The sequence below is a fragment of the Alexandromys fortis genome, unplaced genomic scaffold, assembly GCF_014885135.2.
Source record: "Alexandromys fortis isolate MF-2015 unplaced genomic scaffold, M_Fortis_MF-2015_v1.1 scaffold_103, whole genome shotgun sequence".
In the NCBI taxonomy this organism is placed as follows: domain Eukaryota; kingdom Metazoa; phylum Chordata; class Mammalia; order Rodentia; family Cricetidae; genus Alexandromys; species Alexandromys fortis.
This window is the reverse complement of record NW_026067978.1, coordinates 3,684,161-3,695,499: the sequence shown is the minus strand read 5'-3', so window position 1 is coordinate 3,695,499 and position 11,339 is coordinate 3,684,161. Positions and strand designations below refer to the sequence as shown.

Here is an 11,339-nt window from a genome sequence, read left to right as displayed (position 1 = left end):
CTCTCCTGCCCTTCTTTTGCTCAGCACCTTGCTCAAATCCAAGCCACGAAGCCTAGAATAGTCTCCTACCCAAGGCAAACCCTAGAAGCCAGAACCTATCTCCCCCAAAGCCAGCCATAAAACCTAGGAACGCTACTGTCCCTCTCGTCTGCCTTCCGATAGAGAAGCTCAGCATACACAGGTCTTCAACTTACCTTATTTGAAAGTGGATCATAAGATCCTCATTCTGGAATAGGTCTTTCCCCACATGGGGAGGACAGAATGACACACACATACTCACACACACACACACACACACACACACACACACACGAGAGAGAGAGAGAGAGACAGAGAGAGAGAGAGAGAGAGAGAGAGAGAGAGAGAGAGAGAGAGAGAGAGAGAACGCACTGATATCTGAGTAGGCCTTTCAGAGTGTCCCCATCCCAGTCTATCACTTGACATGGAAGTAAAAACTTTACATTGGTATGAATGTTGGTTTACTGATACAAATTTAAGGTCAATTTTGTTATATTATGTGTATTTCTGCTCTTGTATAAGGTATTATGTTTGCACAGCTCATTCCAAAAATGCAACGTATAGTTAAGAAATACAAAGTAGTGCTCGCTTCGGCAGCACATATACTGAAACTGGAACGACACAGAGAAGATTAGCACGGCCCCTGCGCAAGGATGACACACAAATTAGTGACGCGTTCCATGGGGGGTGGGGAATACAAATTAATAGTCATAGCTAGGTGGTGACGGCACACGTCTAAATTTTAATCCCAGCACTCAGGAGGCAGAGGCAGGTGGATCTTTGTGAGTTCAAGGCCAGCCTGGTCCACAAGAGCTAGTTCCAGGACAGGCTCGATAGCTATAGTGAAACTCTGTCTCAGGGTAGGGGGGGCAGTCCTTCAGGGTTCCTGCTTCGCTGAGAAATCTGCCAGAGATGGATGCCCCAATGTTACAAAAAAACTTTGGGTGACTATCCAGGCAGCCAGATGTCTCTGTCATTTCTAGAATTTTGGAAGTTGCTTATAATGCACTTCCTGTTTACTTAGGTAATATTATATCCTTCTGGAGTCTTTGATGGAGTTAAAGACTAAATAGTTATAATTATAACTTTCCATAGTTATGATAAAAGATAAATTAGATATGACACTTTAGATTCACAAAGATAGGATAGGTGATGGAGTATTTAATTTGTCAAATATCAATAGATTAAATATTGTAACTTAATCTTTGCTTGATAACCATTTTTTATATGTAATTTTAAAATGTCAAAGTTAATTCCTTCCTTTTCAATTAGACAGAAAGGGGAAATGATGTGGGATGCCCTTCTGTATGCTGTGAATATGTTTTATTAGCATTGGTTAATAAAGAAGCTGCTTTGGCAGGGCAGAGTATAGCTGAGGGGAAGTCCAAAAAAAGATAAAGGGAAAAAGAAGGCAGAGTTGGAGAGGTGCCAGCAGCCAGAGGTGAAGCAAGATGTGAAGTAACAAGCCACGAGCTTTGTGGTAAAATCAGAGTATTAGAAATGTGTTAATTTAAGTTGTAAGAGGTAGTTAATAATAAGCCTGAGCTAACTGGTCAAACAGTTTGTAATTAATATGTTTCTGTGTGATTTCTCGGGACCGAGTGGCCAGGAAAAGAAAGCCCAGCATCTGGTTATAATCACTGATAAGTAGCTAGGCAGGTAAGTCTGGCTTGAAGATCATGAGGCTGTAGCCCTCCCCTCATACACAGGGGTGTATAAAGCCAAGAGACAAACTACAAAATTTGGATTGCTGGCCAAAATAGTGGGATTTAGGTCCTATCTCTGGCTCCTGGTAGAGGCATGTTCTAAACTGCCTCCAAAGATTACTATCTAGTCAAGCCTCTCTGGTAAAGAATAAGAATATAGTGCTAGGTGGTGGTGGTGCACACCTTTAATCCCAGCACTTAGGAGGCAGAGGCAGGCAGATCTCTGTGGGTTCAAGGCTAGCCTGGTCTATAGAGTGAGTTTCAGGACACCCAGGGCTGTTACACAGAAAAAAAAATCCTGTTTTTAAAAACAAACAAACAAAAAGGACACACCATTCTCCCCTCCCTTGAGGGTTAATTCAAATGGGCCTGTCAATCACCAAAAGAGAAAAACACCCCTCAGAGTACCTGTCCCCAAAACTTCCAGGACAATGGTCTCGTGGTGCTGTCTTGGCGCCATCCACTGTCCACTCTCAGCTCTCGAGGGTGCCTTGCTCTGCCATAATAAACTATGAGTCTTCCACACTACTCTGTGCCATGGGCTTCACCTGGATCTTTCTGTAGACCGAAGAGAGGCCAGAGCAAGGTCCTGCTGACATTCCAGTTAGGTGGTTCCGTTCTTTCTTCAGTCACAACTCTTTCCGGCTGGACTGCTCTCCACTCCTTACCCCAGCCAAAGCAAAGGACAGTTGTCCCGGGACCATTTTATAGAGGATGAGGGGTTTGGGTACCAGAGATTGAACACAGGCCTCACTTGCTAGCTGAGCTACATCCCACACTTGGCCCTTTTCGGTGATTTTTGATTTAAGACTTAGGACTTATTTTTAATCTCCGCAGATGGGTGGGGAGCGCCATCTATAGGCAGAAGAGGTTGTCTAGTCCCCTGGAACTGGAGTTACAGGCTGTGAGTCTCACAGTGTAGGTGCTGAGAACTGGACTCTGGTCCTCTAGGCACACAGCAAGTGCTCACGGTCACTGCCTCATCAGCCCTGAAACAGAGTCTTGCAGCTGGTGTTTTTAGCACAAAAACCCAACTTTAGCCATCCCGACTCCCTAGACTCTGCCACCTGCCTCACCAATTAAGAGTAACAGTGAAAAGCAGATTTCGTCAATGTGGTCACACTAAGAAGAGGAAAAGATAGAGGATCCAGTGTCCCAAGTCCATTTAGGAGGGTACTTTTTTTCTTTTTTTGGTTTTTTGAGATAGGGTTTCTCTGTAGCTTTGGAGCCTGTCCTGGAACTCGCTGTGTAGACCAGGCTGGCCTTGAACTCACAGAGATCCACCTGCCTCTGCACCTTGTTTTAGGCATGACTTGGGATCAAGCCTGGGCCCCCAGGCATGCTGTGCTGGCCCTCTACCCGCTGAACTCCATGACTATCATCATCTTTCGATATGGGAGTGTAGGCTGCGACTTTTATGGATTCTGTATTCTGTCCCTGTAGTAGCAGCAGGCGTCATGGTTAGACCAACTTTACCACTCTTGGTCAAGTCACTATTTCTTCCTAAAGGAAGCCACCAGAAACTCTCCCTTCCCCTCTGCTAACTTCAACAGGGGACGATCCCAGTTCTTCCAGGTTCTCTGTCTGGCGAGGGAATGGATTTCGAGATGCCTCTGAAGTGGTCTAGGTCAGTATTGTTAAATCAGGTCAGCAATCTAGCTCAGACAAGTCGCCCAAGAAGAGGTGGTGTCCAAGCATTTCTTCCACTCTGCCTTCCTGATGGGTTCTACCAGGGTCAGAGACTCTGTGCATTGTGTGTGTGTGTGTGTGTGTGTGTGTGTGTCACGAGCACATGAGTGAGCGCGAGTGTGCACACATGTGTAGGTGTGGGAGTACAGGGGTACACAAGCCTCTGGTCAGCGGCTACCATTTTGCCCATTTTTCAGCTCTCATTTTTACCTACTGAGAAGTCTTTCCAGACCCATGCCCTGCTGTTTTTACGAAAAGCTGGACTGAGCGTTAAAAGTCCCTTCGTAAGCCTTGAGGGTTGGGTTCAAATACTATATTAATTTACCAATTTGTAGTCACAAACCCTTTAAGAGCCCTATATACCGCCCATCTCATCCATTCATTCCTCACGCATTTCTCGGGTAGGACAGTACCAAGGCATCCAATCTGAGATTGCACAACAGACAGTGCCCCAGAAGCCTCAGCAGCATCCACTGTTGACCTCAGAGCTGCGGGGATTCAGTCCGCTCACAGTCACCTGAAGGGCACGCTATTTTCCAGCAGGGGGCGGCCGCGGCCCTATTCGTGCCTTCTCTGCGGACGCACACTTGCCTAAGGTGATTCTTCAAGACTAAGGAGGAAATCCCGACTCTTGCTTGCACTCTCCGAACTTCAGGGTGAGCAGCTAATTGCAATCTTTATGAAAGACTTCATGAACTGAAAAAGATTCGTAGACAGACGGGCCCTAAAAATCTCAGTGAGGGAAACAGATGCTTACTCAGGTTTGGGAAATGACCTTCAGCTTCTGACTTTGGGTCTTGTTCCTCTGGTGTCTGCAGTCCCCTAGAAGGCCCGCCTGGCTCTACAGCTCCGCAAGGACGGGCTTCAGAAAGCCAGTCCCACTGGGAAACCCCGAGCAGGAACCACATTGTTGTTAAGGAGTCCCCATGCCCTACACGAATAGGTTTCTAGTTCTAGTTAAGAATAAGTTTCTGTTCCCTAAACCTGGTGTACCACACAAAACATGTTTTTAAACCGGGCGGTGATGGTGCACGCCTTGAATCCCTGCGCTCAGGAGGCACGGGCAGGTGAGTTGGAGGCCAGCCAGGTCTACAGAGGCAAGTTCCAGGACAAGCAGGACTACACTAAGAAATCCAGTCTCAAACAAAACCAAACAAACATAGTTTTAAACCTACACTGAACTCGTGACCCCTTGATGCGTGGCTATGCTTTGCCTTACAAAATGGTTTCAGGGTACCTTGATCTACACCCTTGACCACCTACCTACCCCACGATGTATAATTTTGCTTTTATTCTTTTTCATCGTATTTTTCTCACAGCCCCTGTAAACACACTTACAGCTGTTTTCTACTAACCTTGTAGCTCTTTCCTATAAAGGGGACCTCAAAAAGCTAGCCCCGGAACTGCTTTCTCAAATCCGACTTGGGGTGCACCTCTAAAATAAGGCCTGCTTTACTTGGTTAATCATCGAGGGATTGATTGGTCTTTCTCCTCGCATATTTGGAATTAACACTACCAGTACCGGGAGCTCTGTGGGCTGGGGAGGTCGCCAGGCAGGACTGGGAGTAGAGTTTATTTTTAGCTGCTACAGTGAGCCTCAACCTTATTTAGACATGGGGCGGGTGGGCGGGCAAGAGGGTGACAGGGTGAGCTGGAGGCTGCAGGACGGAGAGGTCTCCAGCTCCTCTTACCATTGCTCTGCCCTGCCCACCCCGGCTTACAATCCTTCCTGGAAGGCTAGAAACAGCAGCCCTTGCTGGCTGTCCCTAGTGCCACGATGCTCTGCAACCTGCCTTGCTTCTTCACCAACACAGCCTAAACTGCTGCTTCACCATCCCACCTCCCTCGTTGGTGCTGAAGATTGAAAGTCACTGAGTAGAGTAGAATCTAGCCTACCAAGGTCGGTCCTCAGTCGGTGATGGAGATGGAGACTGAAGTCATGGGCCTTGTTACAGTGCGCATCTGGAGTATGAATTCATGAAGCAATGTGCAGAGAAGGGGATTTGGGGAGGTGACTAGAACATGAGGCTCTGACCTCATCAGTGATAAAATTTACTGAAGGGATCTTAATCTGCCTATTGGGAAGCAGTGGGCAAGGGAATTGGGACCTAACTGAAGGGAGTGGCCCTGGGAGGCTGCTATGATTTGAATATTAAATGCCCCAACCGGGTCAAATGTTTGAACCAGCAGGTGGCCCTGTTTGGGGCTGTTGTTGATCTTTCAGAATGCGAGGCCTGGAGGAAGTGGCTAGCTAGGTGACAGGCTTGAGGGCTATGCCCTGACTGCACTTCCTGCAGGAGCCTTCGTGGCTTCCTGGTCAGTCACCATGTGAGGGTTGTGGTCACCAGGAACTCTGCGCCACGATCTCTGCTGCGCCTTCCTTGCCATGCTGAATTCCATCACCACCATTCTCTAAAATGAAAAGGAGGGGACTGGAGAGATGGCTCCGTGGTTAAGAGCATTGGTTGCTTTCAGTGGACCAGGGATGATTGGTTCCCAGTACCCATATGATGTAACTCCAGTTTGAGGGGATCTGACACCTTCTTCTAGCCTCTGAGGGCACCAAGAATACTCACGGTGCACAGACATACATGCAGGCAAAACACCCATACACATGAAATAAGTTAAAATTAAAAAAGAAAGAAATTTAAAAAAATAAAACTTTTTGTTGTTTATTTTTTCGAGACAAGGTTTCTCTGTGTCGTCTTGGCTGTCCTGGAACTTGCTCTGTAGATCAGGCTGGCCTCAAACTCAGAGATCCACGTGCCTCTGCCTCCTGGGTGCTGGGATCAAAGGTGTGCGGCACCACTGCCTGGCAGAAAAAAAAAAAACAGTGTTATTGAGGTATAAATGGATGCACAAAAGGCTGCGCAACTTGAATGATTCTGCGCACAACCCGCACTCAAATCCCCCACGTCAAATCACAGTCAAGACGAGACCGCCAAGTCTCCCTGCGCCCTTTCACTTTGCTTTCTCTGCTTTGTTTCACAGGAGGGACGCTTAACACGCGAGATGGTCCAATTTAAGTGCACAATAAAGTGTTTTAACTCCTCTGTGCTGCACAGCAGATTTCTAGTGCAATAGGTAGGTGTGTGTGTGTGTGAGAGAGAGAGAGAGAGAGAGAGAGAGAGAGAGAGAGAGAGAGAGAGAGAGAGAGATGCTCATGCATGTGTGTGCACTGTATAGTGTGGATGCATGCTCCTATTTGTGTGTACCAGTGCATGAGCATGTGGGGGTCAAAGATACTCATCAGATCTTGGTCACTCTCCACCTTATATTGAAGCAGTGTCTCTCAGTCGAACCCAGAGCACACCGACTCAGCGAGTCTGGCCCTGGGGATCCCCTGTCTCCAGCCTCTAAGTGCTGAAATTACAGTCAGCTGCTCTGCTCACCAGGCATTTACGTGTGTGCCGGTTAGTTTTTATCAGCTTAACACAAACTATAGTCATCTGGGAGGAGGGAACCTCAATTGAGAAAATGCCTCCATCAGATTGGTTAGTAGGCAAGTGGATGGGAATATTTTCCTGGTTACTGATTAGTGTGGGAGGGCCCAACCCGACGTGGGTGGTCCTGGTTTGTACAAGAAAGCAAACTAGGAAGTCCAGCAAGCAGCTTCCTCGGTGACCTCTGCTTCATTTCCTGCCTCTAGGCTCCTGCCCTGACTTCCCATTATGACAATTACCTGGAAGTGAGAGCCAAACAAACCCTTTCCTCCCCAGGCTTTTTTGGTCACAGTGTTCGCATTAAGGAAATAAAAAATGAGCTAGGACCATGTGCATGCCGGGGAATCTGAACTCAGATCCTCATGCTTGCAGGCCAAGTGCTCTCCACACTAAGTCTTCTCCCTAGCCCTAAGAATTAACTTCTCTGGAAACCAGTTCCAACTCATTTAAGGAGGACTATCTGCCTCTGAAAAGGGACTAAACACAAATCCTGTCCGATCCCAATTAAACGGCTCTGATTATCCAGTCCCTTGGGACTTGTCCCCAAGCAGTCCTTGCATAGTTTTATGAACAATGCTGACCTGTGTAGCCTCTGCTTGTACATCTCAGGGGTACTCACTCTCTGTAAAACCACACTCCTGAATCAATAACAGGTTGGACAGTCCTAATTGGGTAATGGGTTGGGGCACCACATGCTCGTGCACTGGGATGCACAAGTAGGAGCATGCATCCACACTACTCTCCGCTCCTAGATCTTCCAGACAGCTTGGAAGATGACATCAAATGTCCCTGATTCAAAGGTGCCTGGTGATGGTGCATGACTGTTATCACAGCCCCCAAGTGGCAGAGAAAGCCCAGTCCAATTTAGTGCATTCTAGGCCATCCAAACTTGCATTGCAAGACCCTGTCTATTTAAAAAAAAAAAAAAAAAAAAAAGTGCGTGTAGGGGAAAAGCTCAGGCAGTAAAGTTTTCCATGCAAGAATGAGAACCTGAATTTTATCTCTAGTACCTGCGTTTTAAAAAAGCTGGGTATGGGGCTGGAGAGATGGCTCAGGGGTTAAGAGCATAGGCTGCTCTTCCAGAGGACCTGAGTTCAATTCCCAGCAAACCACATGGTGGCTCACAACCTTCTACAATGAGATCTGGTGCCTTCTTCTGGCCTGCAGGCATACATGCATAATAAATAAATAAACCTTTTTTAAAAAATAGTAATTAATTTTACAAAAAAAAAAGCTGGGTGTGGTGTGTTACGCTATAATCCTAGACAGCTCAGCCTCCTGGGCTAGTTCCAGCCAGTAAGAGACCCTGTCTCAAAAAGCAAGATGGAAAGTGCTTGAGGAATGCCAGCCAAGGTCGTCCTCTGGCTTCCATGGATGGGCGCACATGGGCACACACACACACACACACACACACACAAAGTGCCTTGAAGAGGTAGGGTTGAGGCTTCTTCTTGTAACCCTGCCCAGTTTTCAAACTGTGACTGAACTTGGGGTCCCCCAGCTACCCAGGATGCCAAGGCTCTCCCTCTCTGTGCAGTTACTTCAGTAGGAATTGTCCCCAGAGGGCTGGTCCCCGGCTACTGTCCTTAGATTCTGTCCAGGCCCTGATTAAAGAGATACTGCAATGTTTTTTAAAAATAAACATGTTGTAACCAGAGGCCCCAGTAATCACAGTATCCTGGCTGACTATGCCTCGTAGGCTGAGAGCCAAGAGCAGCTCTGGCACCTTGCATTCTGGGAGCCCAACAGCCAGGACAGGGCCTAAGAGGACCTGGGGAGGCAGTCCTGCTCCGGCACCAACCCCTCTAGAACCCTTCAAGTAACCACTCAGGGCCAATGCTTTCCACCCTCCTCCCCAGTGACCTTGCACACCACCCGCCTGCTGCTTCTTGCCCGTGTCAACAAGTCAACAAGATAAAGTCAAAACACCTTGCGCAGAGCACCAAGGCCACTGGGAGTCTGCACCTCTGGCCACACCAAGGCACTGAGACCTCTGAAAATGCCCTTTCCCGTATGGATGAGAAGAGCCTATGTGTTGGGGAATATTATTTTAAAGTGTGTTGCTTTTGTTTATGCTGCATTTGCTTAACTCTGTGAAGCTGGGTTTGTTTTTTTTTTTTTGTTTTTGGTTTGGTTTTTTTTTTTTTTTTTTTTTTGCCTGTCTAAAAAAATGCCTGATGGTCTAATAAAGAACAGCCAATAGCAAGGCAGGAGCAAGGAGAGGCGGGGCTGCCAGGCAGAGAGTATAAATAGAAGGAGGCCTGGAAGAAGAGGAGCAAGAGAACAAGGAGAGGAAGACTTCAGGGCCAGGCACCCAGCTATACAGCAAGCCAGGGAGAAAGAAGTAAAGAAAAGGTATACAGAAACAGAAAAAGATAAATAAGTCCAGAGGCAAAAGGTAGTCAGGATAATTTAAGAACTGGCAAGAAACAAGCCAAGCTAAGGCTAGGCATTCAGAACTAAGAATAAACCTCCATGTGTGGTTTATTTGAGAGCTGGGTGGTGGGCTCCCCTAAAGAGCTCAAAAGAATAAAACATCACATAACAGCCATGCTTAGACTGCAGAGCCCAGCGCAGCCATCGCAGGCTGAGGCAGTGCCCAGCCTTCCTGCTCCCAGACAGACTTAGTCATTCCTTCTGCTCCTGTGGTATTTTTCCATCATATGTCCACCTGGACCAGATGCAATGGTGCTTCCTCCAAGTATTTTGTTCAACTTGCATGGTGGAGATGGAGGTAGAGATGGGGGGGTGCATGCAAAAGACAGACAGAGAGACAGAGACGGAGGCCATTATTTTACATTTTACGTGAATGATTTCCAGCTTTTGTTGAAACTTAGCCAACTTGAGAGTCAAATGGGATGGTGCATGCCTGTCATCCCAGCACTCAGGCAGTAGAGGCAGAAGGATCAGAAGTTCAAGGTCCTCTTTGGCTGCCTAGTGATTTTGAGGCCAGTCCAGAACACATCTCAAAGGAACTGAACAATGGGCCAGAGAGATTACTCTCTGGGTAATGGAACTTGTCACCAAGCCTGATGTCCTGAGTTCAATCCCCAGTACCGACAAGACAGAAGGAGAGAACTGGCTCACTCCCTCAAGTTGTTCCAGGACCTACACACAAACCCACATACACACACAATTATAGTAATAATTACATTTATTAAAAGTATTGTATTTGTCATTATAATATTGTTTATTATGACGATAAATATGCTTCTGGGGGTACGTTCAAGACAGGGTTACTCTGTATAACAGTTCTGGATGTTCTGGAACTCTTTGTAGACCAAGCTGGCCTTGAACTCACAGAGATCCACCTGCTTCAGCCTCCCTGGTGTTTGGACTCCAGGCATGAGCCACCATGCCCAGCTCACTATTGTTTTATGCTTTTTGGAGGGGCCTTGCCTTGGGAGGTCTTGTGTTATTCATTACTCTGAGTCTATTCTGTCAATAAGTTTCCAAAGAGTTTGTGGCCCTGACACTAATTTTCCAACCAGCACCCAGCACTCTTCGGCCATACTGATTTCCAAAGCTGTTGTTGTCTTCCCACATGCTGCTCTCCGCAACCTCAGCCAGTAGCTCAGAGAAGTCAGATAAGAGTTCCTTGTCCCAGATTCTGACTCTTTTGTCCCTATTCCTACTGCATCCGACTTGTCTGCTGCCAAGGTTGCTGTGTCTGTCCCGAGGAGAGAAGAGCATGTCACAGATCTTGTGAGCTGGGGAAAGCTACTGACCCAGCCTCGTGGACACCTTGCAAGGAAAGTGGGTGTCATTTATTTGTTATAAAGCGGGGTTTGGGAGGACATTCTACCTGGGCTCTGGGTCTTACCACTAATATTGTCACTCTTTGAAGTATATTTTTATTAAACTTATTTATTGAGTTTGTGTGCCTGAGAGAGAGAAGGAGGGAGGGAGGGAGGGTGGGGGGAGGAAGGGAGAAAAGGAGGGGGCGGGCTTCTTTCTTTGCGTGATGTGGGTCCGGGGAACTGAACTTAGGTCATCAACTTAGTGACAAACAATTTTACCCACTGAGCCATCTTGTCAGTCCATTTTTAAATTTTAATTAATTTTATTTTGAGGCAAGCCCAAAATTGACCTCCAACTTGTGTCTATCTTGCCTCAGCCTCCCAGGTGCAGTGAGCCATCTTGATCGACTTTTTCAGCTTAAAAAAGAAAGTATTAGATTTGTGTATGGGGGGGGGGCAGTCAGGGTATGTGCCATGGCATGTATGTTGATTCTCTTCTTCCACACATGGGTCTTGGGAATGGAGCACAAGCCAGGTTCGGAGGCAGCTGCCTTTACCCACCGAAACTTCTAGCTAGATGTAGGCGCAGTTTGTGAGCCACAGGATGTGGGTGCTGGAAGTTGAACTGTTTTGCACAAACAACCTGGCTGTAGCTCTCAGTGATAGGGTGTCGTATAGCCCCGCCTGACCTTGAACCCCTCCACATAAGCCCCCAGACTGTTCTCGAACTTGTGATCCTTCTG

At 47.2% G+C, this 11,339-nt stretch overlaps 1 non-coding gene across 1 annotated transcript; it reads left to right on the top strand.

Moving 5' to 3' along the window:
* Positions 1 to 599: 599 nt before the first annotated feature.
* On the top strand, positions 600 to 706 carry LOC126510995 (U6 spliceosomal RNA). Its single transcript, XR_007594570.1, has one exon. It is a non-coding gene; the product is annotated as a U6 spliceosomal RNA (small nuclear RNA).
* Positions 707 to 11,339: the final 10,633 nt, after the last annotated feature.